At 46.0% G+C, this 20,168-nt stretch overlaps 2 protein-coding genes across 3 annotated transcripts in view; both read right to left on the bottom strand.

The window, feature by feature from the left end:
• The window catches only part of ELMO1 (engulfment and cell motility 1), a 314,930-nt gene extending 299,276 nt beyond the window's left edge, over positions 1 to 15,654 (bottom strand). Inside the window, exon 1 of one of the 2 annotated variants that reach the window (XM_083407049.1) lies at positions 15,026 to 15,654. The gene's annotated coding sequence lies outside the window, so the exon portion shown is untranslated. The remainder of the gene's footprint in view (positions 1 to 15,025) is intronic. The other variant, XM_083407043.1, reaches the window with a different exon arrangement.
• Positions 1 to 20,168, bottom strand: part of LOC310661335 (uncharacterized protein) — a gene marked incomplete at its 3' end in the record, with an annotated part of 330,664 nt that overhangs the window by 249,128 nt on the left and 61,368 nt on the right. The window lies entirely within an intron of this gene.

Genomic DNA, 20,168 nt, shown 5'->3' with positions numbered 1-20,168 from the left:
CCACAGAAAAAAGCCCTATATATTCAGATCTTCAAAGCAACTTGGTGATATGGGTCACTAATACCGCCCAGCGATTGTTTTTTCAAAAAAGAATATCAAATAAAGCATTCCAGAAGGTCTAGAGCATGGGTAGGCAAACTAAGGCCCAGGAGCCGGATCCGGCCCAATCGCCTTCTAAATCTGGCCCGTGGACGGTCCGGGAATCAGCATGTTTTTACATGAGTAGAATGTGTGCTTTTATTTAAAATGCATCTCTGGGTTATTTGTGGGGCATAGGAATTCGTTCATTTTTTTTTCTTTCCAATATATAGTCCAACCCCCCACAAGGTCTGAGGGACAGTGGACCGGCCCCCTGCTGAAAAAAATTGCTGATCCCTGGACTAGAGGAAACAGTTCTCATTTCACAGTGAATTCATTATTTTAACACGTTCCTTGCTGTCCCTGTATATCAGAGCTTTCCAAACTCTGTGTTGTGACACATTCGTGTGTCGGCTGCAGTGTGTAGCGGCATCACACAAACGCTCCGCGCACTCCCAGGGTTTGGAATGGCATTAGTTTAACCTCCGGTTTGCTAGTAAAACTGAATAGCAAAATGATGCAGAATTGAGTTACCACGTCGCGAAATGATGCGTGTCTAAAAAGTTTGTCAACAACGGGAAAAGTTTGGAAAGCTCTTCTGTAGATGAATAGGATTGAAAATTTTTCCAAAGCCCTCAGACAGAACATCCATTCCTTCAAGAGTGCAATTTGCAATTACAGTGGTACCTCGGGTTACATACGCTTCAGGTTACAGACTCCGCTAACCCAGAAATAGCACCTCGGGTTAAGAACTCTGCTTCAGGATGAGAACAGAAATCGTGCTCCAGCGGCGTGGCAGCAGCGGGAGACCCCATTAGCTAAAGTGGTGCTTCAGGTTAAGAACAGTTTCAGGTTAAGAACGGACCTCGGAAACGAATTAAGTTCTTAACCCGAGGTACCACTGTATTTCAAAAACAGCTTTGTCTCCAACCCTCCTTTTTCTTGCTCACTAGCTCTCTCAAATGAAGGCTTCCATTGTGGATCCAACACAAAATTACCTGGGAGTAAATCCCTTCAGACCCAACAGGGCTTACTTCTGAGTAGACATGCACCAATCAGCATCATCGGCCAAACAAGCTGCATGCACCAAATGAAGCAGAAGAGCACAGGAGATGTTCAGTTTACACAATGCCTACATTTTGACTTCGCCCCCAAAGCTGCACTCCTGTCTCCCGAGACAGACGGGTGCCAGCAAAATATTACAGACCGATATCATAATTAACCTTGCAGGGGTGGGAAGATGAGAGGTTCCTAATTATCATTTGTGCTATTTGCTATTTAAAGATTTGAAACAAATGTGAGCTTGGATTTGATGGCGTAAGCGTTTCGCAAATTTGGCTTTTCGTACCCAGGGACAAGGAAATGCAATGTTAGAAACCTGAAATGGCATTTCTGCCTGATGTTTCTTCCCTGTTTGTATCCTGAAAACCCATCTTATGTCAATGGTCAGAGCAAATGCCAGAACCTCACACATCGTGTAGCAACTTGCTCCATGCTTTTGCTAATGTGTCGCTGCTCTTCCTACTATCAGCCCTTGCAAACTCGTTTCTGACTTTCCCTTCCATGCCCTGTAGCCCCTTCGTCCTGCAACCGGCCAGCCCTGCTGGACTCCAGACTCTCCCCCCCCCCCCCCGATTCTAACTTTATCTGCCTTGACTTCCTTCTTCTGCTCCATCCATCAGCTCAAGTGGTTAAAGTTGGCCACAATTCGAAGCGAATGCAAGCTGAACTCTATGTAACAGGAAGCGTTGGGCAACTGTTTACTGTAGGTGTATGGGTTTGCCGGCAGGATCACAGGCAGATCGAGGAGATCTGTGGCTGATCACCAAAGAGTTCTTACTCCCAATGGTGTAACAACATCAACTGCCCCCTCAACCCAACAACTAGGCTGCTTACACAAATAAAAGCTGAGAGGACCCATAAATGCATTTTACTGTATCGACGCAAAGAATTGTAGAGTTGGAAGGGATCCAGAGGGTCATCTAGTCCAACCCGCTGCAATGCAGGAATCTTGCCCACAGCTGTCCCCGGATGGGCTTGAACCACCAACCTTCTGGCTAACTGCCAGATGCACTGTCCCACTGCGCCACAGAGGACTGATACTGGGAACAAATTCCTGGGCAGAGATCACTCAGAGGCGCCATGCTCCTTAAACTGTAAGTTAAACCCACACCAAGCCACTATTTTGCACTTGGAGCAAGTGCTAAACCTCAGGATTCTACCAGGAGGGGGGGCACTGATCCCACAAGTATGCCCACCCATTCTTCTACGTGACTTTTTGCAAATCGTACATGGTTATGGCTGAGGAATACTCAGAATCAGAACAAGCCAAGATGAAGGGAGAGACAAGAGGAATAATGACAGATTTATGAGTAAACAGAGGGCAGAACTGGGGTGGGGAGGTGCCATTTCCTATTAGTTTAAGTTCTAGGCAACCCAACAAAGTTAAGCGCACCAAGACTGAGGGACTTCATGCTTAATTCTGACCGCTGCCCACATTACGTAACCGCAAGGGATTGCTTCAATTAGGCCTTTTGCATTTTAATCTTTGTTAATGCTTTGGGCACATTTGTTACAAGTGGCCTTTGCGCATTAGATCAAAAATCAAAACTGGAAAACAATGCTTCCATATGCAAGCACCAATCAGGGATAGCAGAGATCCAAGATCTATTAGACTTCACTCTGCTGTCTAAAGGAGAGTCCAGCTGGGGACAAGATGGAGTCAAGACATTGCAAGCCTTCAATGATTTACAGGAGAGTGTGCTTAAACATGCAATTAGTGGATTTACCGTATTTTTCGCCCTATAGGACGCACTTTTTCCCCTCCAAAAATGAAGGGGAAATGTGTGTGCGTCCTATGGGGCGAATGCAGGCTTCAGGAAGCTATCAACAAGCCTTGGGAGCCCGGCGGGAGTTCCTGCTGGGCTCCCAAGGCTTGCGGAGCGCAGCCTGTTCTGGTGGCTGGGGAAGCTCAGGCTTCTCCCGCCCCAGCCCCGCACCTGGGGGGGAATTCCCCCCCCCTTTATTTCCCCCTCCCCCCCAAAAAACTAGGTGAGCCCTATGGGCCAGTGCGCCCTATAGGGCGAAAAATATGGTAATTACCATACATAGGGTAAAGGCAGTATAGCCTTTCTCTTGCAGCAAGAAAACTTAGGAATAAATGCCACTGTGTGGTAGTGAGATATGTAAAACCAAGTGAGTTATGTATTCATTTATTTAATAATGTTTACATACCGCTTAACTCCAAACAAAACAGAACAAAATACCCTCTGTGTGGTTTATGTACTCACAGGGGATGAGGATCGCGTTGCCTTATCCCAGGCCCAACTCACACACTGGCTATCTGGGTCTATGCTAAATCCCATCTTTAGAATAATGAGGCTAAACGGTTTTATATTTGGGGCTGCGAGCTCGTTAAAAAAAATAGGAGGCCTTTTGGGATGAACTGTTTCAGCAGTTAAGCTTTTATTAGGCTTCAGTTGCCATCTGAAATCATGGCTGTTGCTATGAAAAGGGATGCACAAGTCGTCCGTTCTTGGTAACAAGAGTGAAAGGACGCCATGAGAATGCGGCGCATGTATGCGACAGTGCTCAGAGCGATGCGCCTTTCAGCTCATGCTGCCTCCATCCACTCCAGGGAGAAGCAGGTACATAAAATCAACATTTCTAACATGGACTGCTCTAAAGGCAGCAGCTTATTTCATAATATATTAGACACCTGTGCGTTAACTAAATAACTGTTATGCGTTTGAGGAGTGGGTGGGCTGTATGCCTGAGCCCCCCGTTCTAATTCCTGGATCCCGCATGGATTCGATTGCTGGAATAGCCAGGCCGGCCTGGTAATGGCCCACTAAGTAAGGGTCGCTAAGGGAACAAAGGAAGTGGATCTGTGCCAGAGAGCAAATGGGTGGGCTTTTTCCCATCAACTGTCTGGTAGACAGAAAGACAAAGAGGCAGAGTTGAGAGTGATGTGTGCTATACGCTGGATGCAAAATTTCTGAAACGCAGAGAGAGGAAGCCTGCCTTGATTTCGGCTGGAATCCGAGGCTGTGGCTAAAGAAGCAGGACCTCCTGGTAGGCTCAGGTGGTATAGATGTGTAAACAATATATCCTAAAGCCACCTGTGTCTCATTTCCAAAAGGAAAAAACGAACTCTGGGTAAGTGCCTGGAATCCCTGGGATCTGGCACAGCTCACTTATAGTCAAGAACTATATAACCTGTTTTCCCAGTAACGATGTATGGAAGTGAGAGCTGGACCTGGTGTATCATCAGGGAGGTATTTTGCAAAGCCACCTTGCATGAGATTCAGGATTATCCTATCGGTATGCAATAGTGTTAGATTATTAAACCTAGACAGCATCTTCAAAAGCAGAGACATCACCTTGCCAACAAAGGTCTGTATAGTAAAAGCTATGGTTTTCCCAGTAGTGATGTATGGAAGTGAGAGCTGGACCATGAAGAAGGCTGATCGCCGAAGAATGGATGCTTTTGAATTATGGTGCTGGAGGAGACTCTTGAGTCCCATGGACTGCAAGAAGATCAGACCTATCCATTCTTAAGGAAATCAGCCCTGAGTGCTCACTGGAAGGACAGATCCTGAAGCTGAGGCTCCAATACTTTGGCCACCTCATGAGAAGAGAAGACTCCCTGGAAAAGACCCTGATGTTGGGAAAGATGGAGGGCACAAGGAGAAGGGGACGACAGAGGACGAGATGGTGGGACAGTGTTCTCGAAGCTACAAACATGAGTTTGACCAAACTGCGGGAGGCAGTGGAAGACAGGAGTGCCTGGCGTGCTCTGGTCCATGGGGTTACGAAGATTCAGACACGACTAAACGACTAAACAACAAGTCAACATGGTGCTACTTTTCTAGAAAAGGAGGTGTTGGACCTCACCATGAACTCCTCCCTCGTTCTCCACCTGAAAGGTGCCAGAGCTGAGGTCCGGTGAGTTCTGGATGGGGGAAAAAGAAGCCCTGTGTATAACTGTCTATTTAACATTCCTTCACAATTTATCATTTTTTTATGTGTTTTCCTCCAATGCGAAGTTTATTTTCACTTCCCAAAAAAATATTTCTGTTAAAATATTTATATCCTATCTTATCTTTTTTTTTTTTTTTTAAGTGCCTTAAAGGTGATTTCCAACATGCTTCATATAGGGTGCATGTTTCATTTACTTTCCATACATCTTTTTTCTGTCCTCCTTCCACTTCCACTATTTTGACGGTATTTAGATGGCAAGGCTTTCGGACGGGGGCTTTGTCATATTTTAAGGGCTGTGCAGTTCACTCCACACAAAAATTGTATCTTTAAATTCCTGTCTTGTTTGCGAGTACACAAGGGGAACTCCTACGCATTGCAATCGAGAGACAAAATATAGTCGAGCAATGATGCAATAGCTAGAACTCAGCATCCTACACATTCATGCCAAAACGAACTACTTGCATTAAATTAGTTAAGTGCCCACCAGGCTTTTTTCTTTCTTTTTTTCATATTTCCAGTAAAGAAGCTGGAATTAGTTATAAGTGCCTGGTACACATGCCGAGTTTGCCTCCCCGACTGCACAGCCCAGAGCTTTTTTCCTACAGAGGTCAGCTTCTGTGGGAGAACAGGAGCTCACTGGGTGGCAGAGGGACAACAGGTGAAATTTATTATTATTATTATTATTATTATTATTATTATTATTATTACTACTACTACTACTACTACCTGTGTGGCAGAGGGAGAGTAGAAGCGGGAAGAGGGGGAGGAAATCGATCTGTGTGAAGTATTGTCTCCCCACGCCTCTTTTAAAAAGAATCATAACATCCTAGAACTGGAAGGGACCACAAGGGTCATCTAGTCCAACCCCCTGCAATGAAGGAATATTTTGCCCAATGTGGGACTCGAACCCACAGCCCTGAGATTAAGAGTCTCATGCTCCACTGACTGAGCTACAGCAGCAGCAGTATTAATAACAATTTTAAAGTGTTTTACAAGCTTTGATTCTAAGCTCTGCAGCTGAACTGGGATTCAAAACTAGCTTCTATTTACTGAATACCATGGATCCCAGAGTGATATAAACATTATAGAACAATACATTGTAAAGTAGGACTCACTGGCTGGGACTGTAGCCCAAGTTATCTGGAGGGTGTCCAGACTAGTAAAGGCTGAATTAATGAAAGGAACGCACTAAACCAAGGATAGGGAACCTATAGCTCTCCAGGTGCCAGTGGAACTATACTCCCAGGCAGTGTTAGAAATTAGCTAGGCGCCAAGTGCATTTTGCAACTGGCGCAGGTCCAACAGCGACCAAGTGGAGATCTCTGGATGCCAGGAAAGCAAAATGTCACCTAGAGAAGGATCTGAAATATTGTCATTTGTTTTATTTCATGTTTTAATGCATTGCAAACTACTTTAAGATTTGTTCTTTAGCATCTAAAGAGGTATAGAAATGAAATTAATAAATATAATAATACAGTATTAATAATAACAGAACTCCATCACAAAAGAGCACCTTTTTGTGGTGACCGTAACCTGAGTTTAAGGTGCCATTTGGTGATGAAATACTATGGCTGAGTTTCTAACGCTGTCCATCATCCGTAGCCATTGGCTTGTCTGGCTGAGGACAACAGAAGATGGAGACCAGACTCTCCACAGCCTTTCCCAACCTGTGGGTCCCCAGATGTTGTTGAACTACAACTCCCATCACCCCTAGCTAGCAAGGCCAGAGCTCAGGGATGACGGGAGTTGTAGTCCAACAACATCTGCGGACCCACAGGTTGAGAACCGCTGCTCCAGAACATGGGTAGGCAGCCTAAGGCCCGGGGGCCAGATGCGGCCCAATCGCCTTCTAAATCCGGCCCGTGGATGGTCTGGGAATCAGCGTGTTTTTACATGAGTAGAATGTGTGCTTTTATTTAAAATGCATCTCTGGGTTATTTGGGGCATAGGAATTCGTTCATATTTTTTTTCAAAATATAGTCCAGCCCACCACATGGTCTGAGGGACGGTAGACCGGCCCATGGATGAAAAAGGTTGCTGACCCCTGCTCCAGTATATCTGGAGTCACAGGTTCACCAGCCCTGACTGAAACAAAAATAATTATCTGCTTACAGGTATGAATGTCTATTCAGAAGTAACCCATTGAGTTCAGTGGGAGCCAGTTCACTGTAAGCATGTATGAAATTGCAGCCTTAGTTCACAATTGAAAGAATGTGGTAGGAGACATGAAGGCATCTCGAATAGAAGTTAAAGATCCAGTTTTGGATTGTGGTGAACTTTAAAAGGGAAGGTTTTTCACCAAGCTACATTAAATTTTTACACCACCCATTATTCATTGATCCCAGGGAGGTTTACACCATAAAAATGAAAAAAGGAGTAGAAACTGTGTCTCAAACTAGCAAACAGGTAGAAAATAAAATTTATTAATAGAAACCAGAACAAAATATTTGGAAACTGCTTCCGCAGTACATTTCTTTTCCTGTTTCACTTCCTATTCAAAAGCACAGTGGTTCAACTTTAAAGATGCCAGCATATCAATAAATCACACTTTTAACACTTCCAAAATGGACTTTACAAATATAGCGGCACCCTGGTAGCAAGCTACCACAGAGAACTAAATAGAGGATAAAGTTACAGCCTTTGCAGTAAATTCGCTTGCCTTATAAACCCAGGGTTGTGATATGAAGAGAGCTGGTATCCTCAAGCGGTGCAATACATAGTATTATATTGCATTTGATTTCTACCAATATTCCAGGTCTTAAAAGTTTATTGCTCAGCTGACTTAAAATGGGCAGGTTTGCAGGGGGCAGGCGGGTAACTTCCAGAAGCAGAAAGTAAAGGGGAAACTAAACAGAAATCTTTAGTACTTTAATAATGCACACATAACGTTTCCCTTTTTGCCACAAATTCGTCTTCTTTTTTAAAAGCATATTCAGTACAGGGAATGTTCTTATAGCTACACAAATCTAAATCTATTGTAATGGAAGTGCTGCATTTTTGCTCTTAAAAGGTCAGGCACAACATTAATTAATCAGCTCTCATAAAAAAAGTAACAAAAATAGGCTGAAAGATGCAAAATGTCTTGTCCTCTAGGCATGGTTCCCGATTCATACTGAACTTTTTCTTCCTTTGCTGCACATTCTACAAGTGAACTGGTGAACGGCCTCCTAAGGTGGAAGTGAGATTTCCTGTAACCTGCTGTCATACAACCAGGAATTAGGAAAATACTATCTTATAATTGACATACCTTTTTCTACTCAAAAGGACGCAAACATCAATTTTCTTCAACCGTGCCAGTTTACAGCAACAAGGAGCAACCTGCTCCTCAACAACCAACTTCAAACAATAATAGGATCACAGAAGGGAAGGAATGAAGTGCTTCCAGGACCAAATAAAAGAAACATGGAATTGCTTGTTTTGAGAGCAAAGGACAGAAACGTTCAAAGAAAGCAGCAACTTGCAACAATCTGGTAAGAAGCTTTGGGAGAAAGTGGGCCGCCATTAGCCAATCTGCTCCAAACACTCTCAATTGAAGGCAACAGACAATGATGGGAGCTGGTTTACGTAAATAGCATCCTCATTATTCCTGATCTGCACCACTCAACGCTGAAAGTAAGGGGTTGCATGTCTGAATGCTCACCCATTACATGGAGTCAGGAAACCCTCCAAGGATGCAGAAAACTGTGTCAGAATAGGGCTTTGCATAGCCCCTTCTAAGACATGCTGTTTTTATTCAAGGCGTTTGTTGTGGGAAATCAACTCAGGGATTCACTGATTTTGAATGGTCACCATAGATAAGGCCTGGTTCTCCCTACAGACTGGGGCCTTGTCTCCGATGTCACGGAAAGCTTCAGAGTGCCTTCAAAGCATGGTGCGACATGGCCCAGACCAAATTACCCTCATAGGAAAAGGCCACATGATATTATTTTTTTTCCCAACCAAGCCCAACAGGCATTCTCCAGGGTCTCAGGAAGAGGTCTTTCAAATTATCTGATTCTTTAAGTGGAAAAGACAGGAATTGGTTTTCTGCATGCAAAACATGTGCTTTACCCATGAGCTATCTACCTCCTCAGCCTTGTGTGCCCATCTCCCATGCAGGCACAGACCAACTCCAGATCCGCTTAGCTGTGTTATGGCTGCTCCTTTATGTGACTTTAGGCTCTGCTGATTCTATGAACTGGTCCTAATAAAAGGGTTATGGCCATAATAAACGGGTCAGGTGGGAAAGAAAAGAAAAAAGACAACCGGAGAAGCATAAAAGTGTTTTACAGTTTTTAAGAAACTAAAATGGAAGGTAATGCCAAAAAGGCAATAACGGTTTAATGATCGTTACTTCAGTTTTATGCAAAGCTGTTGAAAACAAAATCTTTCACGGCATGCAACAATTACAAGACCAGACGATTCTTTTAAAAAGACTTTATAGCAAGATAGAGCGTTTAGCTCAGCGCACAGAGTTCCTATGCTAAACCTTGGCATTTGCAATTGAAAGACATCGGCTAACAGGATAGACCTCTACAGTACTTGCAACACAAGATCTTGAAAAGGCCACTGGCCTCCAAGTGGTGGGTTGGTTCTCAAACTTGAGTCTCTGGCCGTTGTTGGACTACAACTCCCATCATCCCTAGCTAGCAGGACAAGTGGTCAGGGATGATGGGAGCTGTAGTCGAACAACAGCCAGAGATCCAAGTTTGAGAAGCACTGCGATTAATGGTCCACCACCTGACCTATCTCGACCTACGGTGAGTTGCAGCAACAATACAATCGCCATACAAAGATATGGTAACAAACAAAAAGGTCAACCACCAAATGCGCCCTTCAGCTAAAGGCTGGCCTGGGGTCCAAAAATGTTGAGATATTTCCAGTGCAGGCAAGACTTGGGGCAAGACTTGGGGCAATGGTCCTTTCCTGGTGTAAGGAAGGACCTTATTACCGTATTTTTCGCCTTATAAGACGCACCAGACCACAAGATACACCTAGTTTTTGGAGGAGGAAAGCAAGAAAAAAAATATTCTGAATCTCAGAAGCCAGAAGAGCAAGAGGGATCGCTGCGCAGTGAAAGCAGCAATCCCTCTTGCTGTTCTGGCTTCTGTGATAGCTGCACAGCCTGCATTCGCTCCATAAGACGCACACACATTTCCCCTTACTTTTTAGGAGGGAAAAAGTGAGTCTTATAGAGCAAAAAATACGGTATGTTCCAACCTGCAAGGTGACATTCACAAAGCATGATGATGCATCTCTGCAGCAAAGCACATGGTTCTCCCCAAGATGTTCAATAACTTTCATTCATCTCTAATGGCCTTTATAGACAGAAAGCATTTTGAGGACCGCAAACTATCCATCATGTTTGTTCCACATGCTGTTATTTACCTCAAACTCCTTGGCATAAGCAAGTTCAGGAATACATTTGCTGCGAAACGCAAACCAGCTTTGAGTATAGCTGGGCAGGCTGCTCCGAAAAGTCTTATCAAAGGAATAGCAACATGTACAGGCTATTAGCGAAGGAATATTTTAGAAGGTCTTGGTGGAATGGTCTTAATTACCCAAAGCTGGGAGGCAGCAGGGCCTCCAGATGTTCCTTTATTTTAGCCGTCTTTCTCATTCAGTAACTTCAAAGGCCCACCAAACACAAAGGACATCCTGATTTTCAAAGCAGTGCTGGAACACCATGTCCCCCTGCGATGCAATCCTGCACCCAGCTCCCCTGAAAGAAGTCCCACCAAGTTCAATGGGACCTACTCTCAGGTAAGTGTGCAGCGGCCTACAAGGGCCTTCGCTCTTCAAATGCAGACCTAACGTTGCTCATGGATTCCTTTGAGAATGCCAGGGCAAAGGGAGGGAGGGGGCAGTGGATCACTTGATTGCCGGCATGGAAAGCATGAGATCACATCCTAGAAGCAAAAGAAAATAGCCGAAGACCTCACAGCAAGAGCTCAAACTGCACAATCCAAGAGATTTCAGCAAACAAAAGGCGGAAGGAAGGGTGGAGCGGCACCACACAAGCACACAGAAGTTTGCCACAGAAAGAGCCCTGTGAGGAAGTGCTGTTACATGCACCGTTGTCTCAAGAAGAAACCAACCGTCTAGTTAGTTTCCTTCTCCCACTAGGCACCCAGGAGAAAATGTGCACCCTGATAAACTGAGGAGGAGGCCAGAAATGCCTCCCTTACGATGAGAGAGGCACATTACATGCACCACCAGAAGGTATGGATGCATCACAGGCGAGGGAGTGCGCAAGCCCGTTGCTCCAGGGCAGTTTTATTGAACAGAAATCCCTGGGAATAAAGAGGCTGTAGAGGCTGTTGACATCCATGGTAGTAAAATGAAACAAAGCTTTCTACAATATCTGCTTTCTGTAGGTCGTGAATTTTACAGAATTGAAAAGAGACTCTGAGCACATTTTTGCTGCTTAGCATGATATCACGGAAGTAGAAGGGGCAGAAAACTCTCTGCCTGTGACAAACCTCACTCTTCATTCTGCTTGATGCTGTGAGCCCGGCTGCTCCTGGAAGGTTCAAAGATCTCGCTGCCCTAATTAGTTGCCATGAAATAATTTATGAGTAGCAACTTAAAGTCAGACAGAGTTATCCTATGGAAGGAGAATCTCTTAATACATGTAACAAACAGCAAATTATTAGTATGGATTCGCCCCAGGTGATAAAGCAACGTGTGCACATATGGCATGTCAAACTAGAAAAATACTTACAGATAACAAGTGATGAAAAACCAAATTATTCCTCTATACATTTACAGAGCCCACCCATGCAACTGCTGACTCGGTCCATTCAATATTTAAAAATGAACAAATCAGTCTAAAAGGTCCTTTTAAATTTTAGTTGAACAGGCCATTCCCCAACAATATGGCCTAGTCAGAACTTGCCGATTACAAAAAAACCACATAAATGGAAGAAGAGAGATTCAAATGGTTTCAGTAGACAGCACTAGAAAATACAAGTGATGTTTTGGGACTCTTCTGCCCCCCCCCCCCCCCCAGTAGTGGAAAAGAAATAAAGAAAAATAATTACAATTGTGGGTGAAGTTCTGATACACTCACAGGACAATATCCAGCCAAAGAGTAATTGAGTTCAGTGTATGAGTTCAGCATACCCTTTAATCTCTCCCACTAAAAAATGGGGGGGGGGGGGTTTGAAGTGTTTAACTTTACCCAGACTATAGTTTTAAATACACACCAAAAAAACATATTAGTGCAAAAGCAACTTAAGTCAAAATATCTAGCTCAAAACCTTTAACTGATAAAAACTGTGGTTATCAAAACTCTCTTTGGAGGGAGTCCCGCCCTGGAATGAAAGTTTCGCTTTTTAGTCAGAAAAACTGCTGGTACTGTAAACTCAACTAGACGAATGCAACTGGTTTTTGTTTTCAATGCCTGCTCTTGCAATGAAGTCCTGCTCAATTCTATACAGAGCCTAGCTGCAGCAGAATAATAACTATATTATTATTTGCAATTTTTTGTTGTGATTGAGTAAGCGACATTTCTCTTTATTCGCTGAAAGATGGGTGTCACATGCAGTTCATGAACTTGCAGAACTTTCCATCATAATCAAGATAGTGTGTGTGTGTATATAATACACACACACACACACACACACACAGTAAACTGGCAATTTTTTTATATGGTGTGTACAGAATACACTTTAGAGCGTACCAAAGGGCAGGGCCCTGGGCCAAGCAGCTAGCAGTGAAATTCAAATAATAACTGGGGGCAGGGGGAGAATGGATGGGCACAAGGGGCCCAAAGGCTTCACAGGAAAGGTGGGCCTTGAAGAAAACAGAAGTTGGCACCAAGCAAGTGTTTTGGAAGGCTATTGAAAGCAGACAAAGCAGCAAGGGGGGGAAGGCAGCCTCTTTTGAAGGAGCAGGAGATTTTCAGAAGATGGAGCGGGAAGCTTTTAACTAATGATACAGAGGAATCAACAACACATGATGCTTGCTCCCATTGAGGGTTGCACTGTAAATTCCACCGAGTTCAATGGGACTTGCTTCCAAGTAAAAAGCTCGCTCTCTCATATATGTGTGTGTTTTACTGTTTATTTTAAACCTGGGTGTTTTAAACATTTTGCTGAAATTGTTTTGTGCGTTAATTTTAAACATGTATGGATTTTATGTCATGCCATTGGAAGCCATTCTGGCCTGTAAGTGGCATAAAAATCAAGCACCAACAACATTTATACACAGGGCTGGGCTTACCTGTAAGGAGGCAAGGGCAAGACTCAGTTGAAAAGAAATAAGGTAACGGGGGGGGGGGTGTCAAGTGCTCTGCTTCTTATCCACCCGCTTGCAAATCTCCCTTAGGCATCAAAATGCCTTCGGCTACCTTTCTGTTACATAAATGCTTTATAAAATATCCCTACTTTGTGGGGGCAGGTAAGCTGCCAGCATCAGGTTTAAGGCAGTGCAGGTAGTCCACCCCCCCCCCAGGGCATAGCTGCCAACTTTTCCCTTTTTTAAAGGGAAATTCCCTTATTCCAAATAGGATTCCTTGCAAGAAAAGGGAAAAGTTGACAGCTATGCTCCACGGTGCCAAGCCAAGGGGGTGCAAAATAAAATAAAATATTTAATGCAGGAATCTACTGAGAAGATCAGTTCAAAAAGCAACTGTACCAAAAGTAATGTATGTCAATATAAAAAAAATATTTAGTGGGGGGCCCCAGGAATTTTGTCTTCCCTTAAGGTGCCATATTATAAGAGTCTGTCCCTGAGCTATTTCCTAACCCCACAACTTAGCGGCACCCCCCTCTCCCGTTTCTAGCTAGCCTGGTAGCGCGGTTTTTCTCTTGACCCGCATCAGGCTCAGGTTTCACACGTGCGGGCCGGGGAAGTCAGGTGCAGAGGCGCGCAAAAGGGAGCGACCAGCTGGTGGAAGGGTCGAGAGGAGGAAGAAGAGCTGGTGCGAAGGGGGAAGAGGGGCGAGAGAGCAGCCCCGAAGCCGCTTATCTAGGGCAACGCCGCCGCCCCCCGGAGGCGCGCGCTGCGCCTTCCTCCCCTTGCGCGCCCGCCCACCCCCGACCCCGGCAAGCGCCCCACGCGCGGGCAGCGGCTGCCGAGCGAGCACGGGTGGGGGGGGGGAGGCGCGCTTCCTCCCCAACTGCAGCAACGTCCTCCTTCCTCCCCCCCTACTTCCTCGCCCTCGGGCGCCTGTCTCCAGGCGCTGGCCGGGTCTCTCGCCCAGACGGAACAGATCCCCCCCCCCGAAACAGCACGCACCTTTTTCCCGCCCCCCCTCTCCTTTTTGGCTGCTGCGCGGACGCCTCCATCGCCCTCCCCGGGGACAAACGGCAGCTCCGGAGCAGCCGCCCGCCCCCGCCCAAGGCGTGCCAGAAACGAGGAAGGGGAGGCCACCTGCGGCCACCCATCCCGGGGAGAGGAGCCGCCGCCACCGCACCCACCTCCACCCCGCGCAACTCCGCAGCTCTCCGGATGCCCCCTTCCTCTCCTCTTTAAGTCTTCCCTGCGGGCGGCCACCCACCCCGCACTCGCCCAGCGCACTTCTTTGCAGGATCAGCTCCCCTGCCTCTCCCCCCCCCCGCCCCCGTGCAAAGGGGCCGCATTTCCCACGCGCGCCTTCCCCGGCCCCTGCAGCGCAGGTAGAGCGCGTCAGGTCCCCACGGCGGGGAGAAGGGTCAACCCCCGCCACCCACCCACCCCAGCCAACTCCGCGGGACTTGCTCCCGAGCGGACGGCAGCCTCCGCGCAAAAGAAACCCGCAGCTGCACCTCCCCGTCCAGGGCTGCAAGCTCCCGTCCCCGGAGGAGCGCGCGCAATCTTGCCAGCCCCCTCTACCCCTGCCCGCAATCCTAGCCGGGAAGCCGAGCAAGCAGCCCGCAGCCCGGGGATCCCGGAGCGGAGGAGGAAGTTGGCTGCGCTGCCGCAGAGGCTGGAGGGCGCCGCGCTCGGCGGGGGCTCCGCCGGGCAAGCGCCTCCTGCGCCGGGGAAGTTGGCCTCTTACCGCGGCTTGTTTGGGTGCTTCTCTTTGCGACTCTCTCTTTCTCTTTCTATCCCATCATCAGACTCCAACGCGCGCAGCACACCCCGCACAGAAGCCTCCTCGCCGCCGCCGCCGCTCGCACTTCCTCTTCCTTCCTCCTGCTGGCCGGAGACGCGATTTGCATCTGCAAAGAAGCCTCCCCCAAGATGATCTCTTAAAAACTCATCGTTTCTTTGGAGACGGAGAGTTGCTGCTGCTGCTGCTGCTTTTCGCCATGCATCCGCCTTCGGTCTTCACGGATTTAAATCGCTGATCCGGCGCGATCCTAAAGGCATGTTCCTTCGAAGTACTGAGGGCTTTGCGGGCTTTGCGCAACGACGCGGTTCCCGGCGATGGGGGACCCTTCCAACTTGCCAGGCCTTGGCGAAAAGAGAGCGGTGCGTAACGGTTCGGCTCGGCGATCGGAAGGCACCTTAAAAAATAAAAACAAAGCACCGAGCCCTTTTGAGTGTGTTTTGCTGGAAAATGCTTCTGCAAGCCGGAAGAGTGTCGCGCAGGCAGGAGCCGCTTCCCATTAGACTTTGGAGGGTGGCTGGGGGGGATTTGCGGGCAGCGACTGCCCAAAACACTCGCTGCGCTTACGTGGGATTGACCCAAGATAACACTTGCTTTTTGGAGGCGCGTGCAAGCGCAGCTCAGCAGCAGCAGCGCGGATCCTTAGCAAGCGAGGGCGGCAGTGAGCACATTATGTCGCATATATAGAATTGTGGACTTGGAAAGGACCCCGAGGGGATATGTATTTATATACCTCCAATTTCAAATTTGTTTGCAACCAGCCATCGCTGTAGTTGAGCCTTGCAAGGCGTGCTTTGCCCCTCTTAGCAAGTGATGGGTGTTTATCTCCATGCTTTGAAAAGCTTCAGCTGCTGTTTTACTACACGTTAAGCTGTTCTTGAAAGGCGCAGGCGGAACTCTGGCCATTTCTTTTTGAGGCAGCTCCAGTTCAGTTTTCAGGAACTCCATAGTTCGCACGTACATGAGACAGAGTGTGAAAGGCGAGAGTAAGCAACTGCGTAGATGCAGTAGAGATTGCTCAGTGAAATAAATGAATAAAATTAAGTCAGATGAACGCACATACCTCCCAAACACATCTATGGTCTACTAAGGAATCTTATTCTCCAGGTGTCAATTGTTTCGTGACCCAAAGACCACCATCCACACACCAGAGGCGTTAGCAGGATTGCGGGCAACCTGAGCTTTGCAGGAAAGAGCCCTAAGGACAGAACTCTGAATCCGCACACTCCATTGCTGTGGAACGGAATGGAGTACTGTAAATCCTGAAAAGAAGGCATGGCTGAGTGGAAGGTCTCTCGTCCGGGCACTGAACAGACCTAGACCTCACCAAGACCTGGCTGGCTGGTGCCCACTGGGGTTGGCAGAGCAGAAGGCAGGGAGGCCAACAATGGCAGGCAGAATCAGATCATCCTAGTCTTGGCCCCTTCCTTCCTGCTGAGTCCTGCAGTGAGGACACGGAGACTCGGGTTCTCACAAGTAGACCAGAAATACTGTGCTGTTAGTAAATGGGCTATAAAGTCATCAGGTTCTGGAGTCAAGTGATTTTAAAATTGTGTTGAAGATTTGTAATAGTGCCACTGTATTCTGCTCTGGTCAGACCTCACCTGGAGTACTGTGTCCAGTTCTGGGCACCACAGTTCAAGAAGGACACTGACAAACTGGAACGTGTCCAGAGGAGGGCAACCAAAATGGTCAAAGGCCTGGAAACGATGCCTTATGAGGAACGGCTAAGGGAGCTGGGCATGTTTAGCCTGGAGAAGAGGAGGTTAAGGGGTGATATGATAGCCATGTTCAAATATATAAAAGGATGTCACATAGAGGAGGGAGAAAGGTTGTTTTCTGCTGCTCCAGAGAAGCGGACACGGAGCAGTGGATCCAAACTACAAGAAAGAAGATTCCACCTACACATTAGGAAGAACTTCCTGACAGTAAGAGCTGTTTGCCAGTGGAATTTGCTGCCCAGGAGTGTGGTGGAGTCTCCTTCTTTGGAGGTCTTTAAGCAGAGGCTTGACAACCATATGTCAGGAGTGCTCTGATGGTGTTTCCTGCTTGGCAGGGGGTTGGACTCGATTGCCCTTGTGGTCTCTTCCAACTCTATGATTCTATGATTCTATGCCTACTCTTGGGTCCCTTTTTAAGTCCGTGGGATCTGTGTTTTGAGCATTAATCCTGGATCGCACACACAAAGGTTGCATGGCGGTTTTACGACGCCCGCTCTCTTGTGCATTTGTTCTCATTTGTTTCCGGGGAGGTTATACAACAGTGGACATTCATCTGGATTTGTTTGCACAGAGATTCTACATTGTCCTGTCTATATATCCTGGAGGCCACCTAACAGGGTCCGAAAGACAGTGACTTACTAGTAAAAAAAGACTTGTTCCCATTTGTGTTTCCTCTCCCTCTGGCCCAAGACACAGATGGAGGAGGATGCTCCTTCTCACGCTTGTCCCTTGCCGCCATGGTCAGAGAGGGCGACAGCAACAAGGGGGGCTCTGAGGGCCCAGTGATCAACCTCCTGTTTGGGTGTAGACCTTGGCAGGGGCCCAGTGATGCCAGTCCCTGATGCCGGCCCACGGGGGTCACCCAGCAAAATGGGTTGGCAATAGATGGCAGGAGACCCAAACCAAAGTACTTATTCACTCATTCTATCATTAATTTATAACATTCGCTGCCACAAAAGTGCTGTGCTGGCTGTTGTCTTTAAAAGGGAGGGGGCATCCATCTATCTATCGGCTGCTATTAGGTCTGATGGCTGAATAGACCATCCCTGTTGAGAGAGAATGTGCCCCTGCAGACCAACTGCGGAGGCATTGCTTGCCTGCACCGTGGCAGCATCTGGTGGCCAGCGATGGGAAAACGATGCTGGACTAAATGGACCCAGCAGGAATCTTCTTAAGTTCTTATGGGTCATGAATTATTAGTTTAAAGACATCATTTCGGTCTTGATCACTGCTGGTGCAGAAAGTATAGCAGATAAGTGACTGACTGGGAAGGTTTTGTCGGGCATGTGACAGCCAGTCTGTTTTCAGGCACTAGTCAAAGCACGAGTTACCACATTTAAAGCCCAAAAAAATTTTGGGATCAGAATAGTTAAAGGAACAAAATCCCACAGTTAAAATTATATGAAGAGGCCTATCAACTCAGGCAACTATTTTCTTACATTAATGAAACACTGGGTACAAATAAGAAGACTTTTATTGTATCGGTGTATTTAAAACAACAACACAGAAGTAGCCTGTAAAACCAAAACACTACCCAACTGATTAAAAATCTGGAAATTCAGAAAATAAATGATGGAGCCCGGTATATTCCCATTGATTCCTCTTGAGGGTCATCCAGAATTTTATCTGAAAGACAAGGAAATAGACATTAGTCCTAAAAACCAATAAACTTACAAGACTGAAAGATTCTCACCAAAAAAATACCAAAATTTTCATCCTATTATTATTACTATTATCATTATTATTTGTATACCACCATCTAAGGGCACAAGGCAGTTCACAAAATACAAATACAAAATGAGAACACAAAATACATAATAAAACGAAAACAGACCAATAATTCCCCGTCGCCCAAACCCCTTACCATAAACACATTTAAAAGGCCATAGAAAGAGAAATGTTTTCACCTGGCGGCTAAAGATATATAATGCGGGCACTAGGTGAGCCTGCCTGGGGAGAGCATTGCACAAGAGGGGAGTCACCACAGAAAAGTCCCGTTCTCATGTTGCCAGGCTCCAGCGTCTTATGGAAGAGGCGCACAAAGAAGGGCCTTAGAAGATGATCACAGAGACCAGGTTGGTTCATATGGGGAGAGGCAGTCCTTGAGATATTGTGATCCTGAGCCTTTTGGGGCTTTATAGGTCAAAACCAGCACTTTGAATTGGGCCCGGAAACTAAATGTTAGCCTATGCAGTTGGTTCATGCAGAAATTGTATTTTACTCGAGTCAGAATATAAAACACCACACACAAATCTACATTAGAGGGGATCTGGGGTGGCGGTCTTTCTTCTACATGCATGTTGTGAGAATGTATTAAAGTTTCTGACTTTCTGGGACTATATCGTTAATGAGATCTCTAAACTAGTGTGGGCACAAACAAGCAACAGAAACACCAGTGTGTTGAATCTTTTCATTAGGGGGGGGAAAGACCAGCAATGTAAGACTCTCGTCGGTTTTCTGTTAACAGCAGCTCCACTTTGATAACTAGGTTTTAGAAAACTCTATGCAGCTTGAGCTTCCAAAAATGGTTTAATAAGGTGTGGGAAATTGCACTCAAAAATTGACTCATCATCTCCATACTGCTAGAGGTAAAAAAAAAGAAATAAACATTTTCATCTGACTGTTGGGTGCTTCTAATGTAGACAAATATCCCTACAAATGAACAATCTCTCCTGCAGTGTTCTGGAATATATGGCTACAATAAGACTCATATATTTGGAAAGATGTGTGTCGCTGTCAAATTAACAGGGGATTCTGTTACAACCAACAACTGTTATCCTTTATGTTAAGGCTATCCAACTTTGCTATAAGATTTCTGTATTTGTAAAACTATTTACTTTTTCTTTTCTACGTTTGAGGCACTGAAATTGGGAGTGATAGTCTATTTTCTGTATTAAGAAAAAAATAAACGAAGAACTATTTAAAAAATGGGGGGGGGGGAGAGAGAATAGTTAAAGGACCATTTGCTGCCATATGTTCCTACTAAGGGCCTTATGGGGAGAGGACCTCTTCCACATCTCAGCTAAGGTGTGATTGGCACAAACATGCGAAAGGACTTTTCCATTTGTGGCACCCACCTTGCCTCAGCGCATCCATATGCCACCTCCTGAAAATTTATTTGGGAAGGTTTCTGACCTGCATCCTCTTGGTTAATTTTGATTTCTAAATAGAGGTCTTTATCCTAATTGGTATCTGTATTGGATCTGAACGCATTTTATATATGCTCTGTTGTTCTGTCTTGTTTTTATATATGGAGTTGCTTGACAGTTTTTATACAGACCTGTCTTCCTATAGACATAGAAATATGAGGCTGTCGTCAAGCAGCCTTCATCAGAGGATTTATAGTGCCTCATCACAATCCCAGATTT

Source organism: Podarcis tiliguerta (assembly GCF_965153285.1).
Source record: "Podarcis tiliguerta genome assembly, chromosome: 12".
Taxonomy (NCBI): domain Eukaryota; kingdom Metazoa; phylum Chordata; class Lepidosauria; order Squamata; family Lacertidae; genus Podarcis; species Podarcis tiliguerta.
The sequence above is the reverse complement of the archived record's forward strand: the minus strand, read 5'-3'. Positions and strand labels throughout refer to the sequence as shown.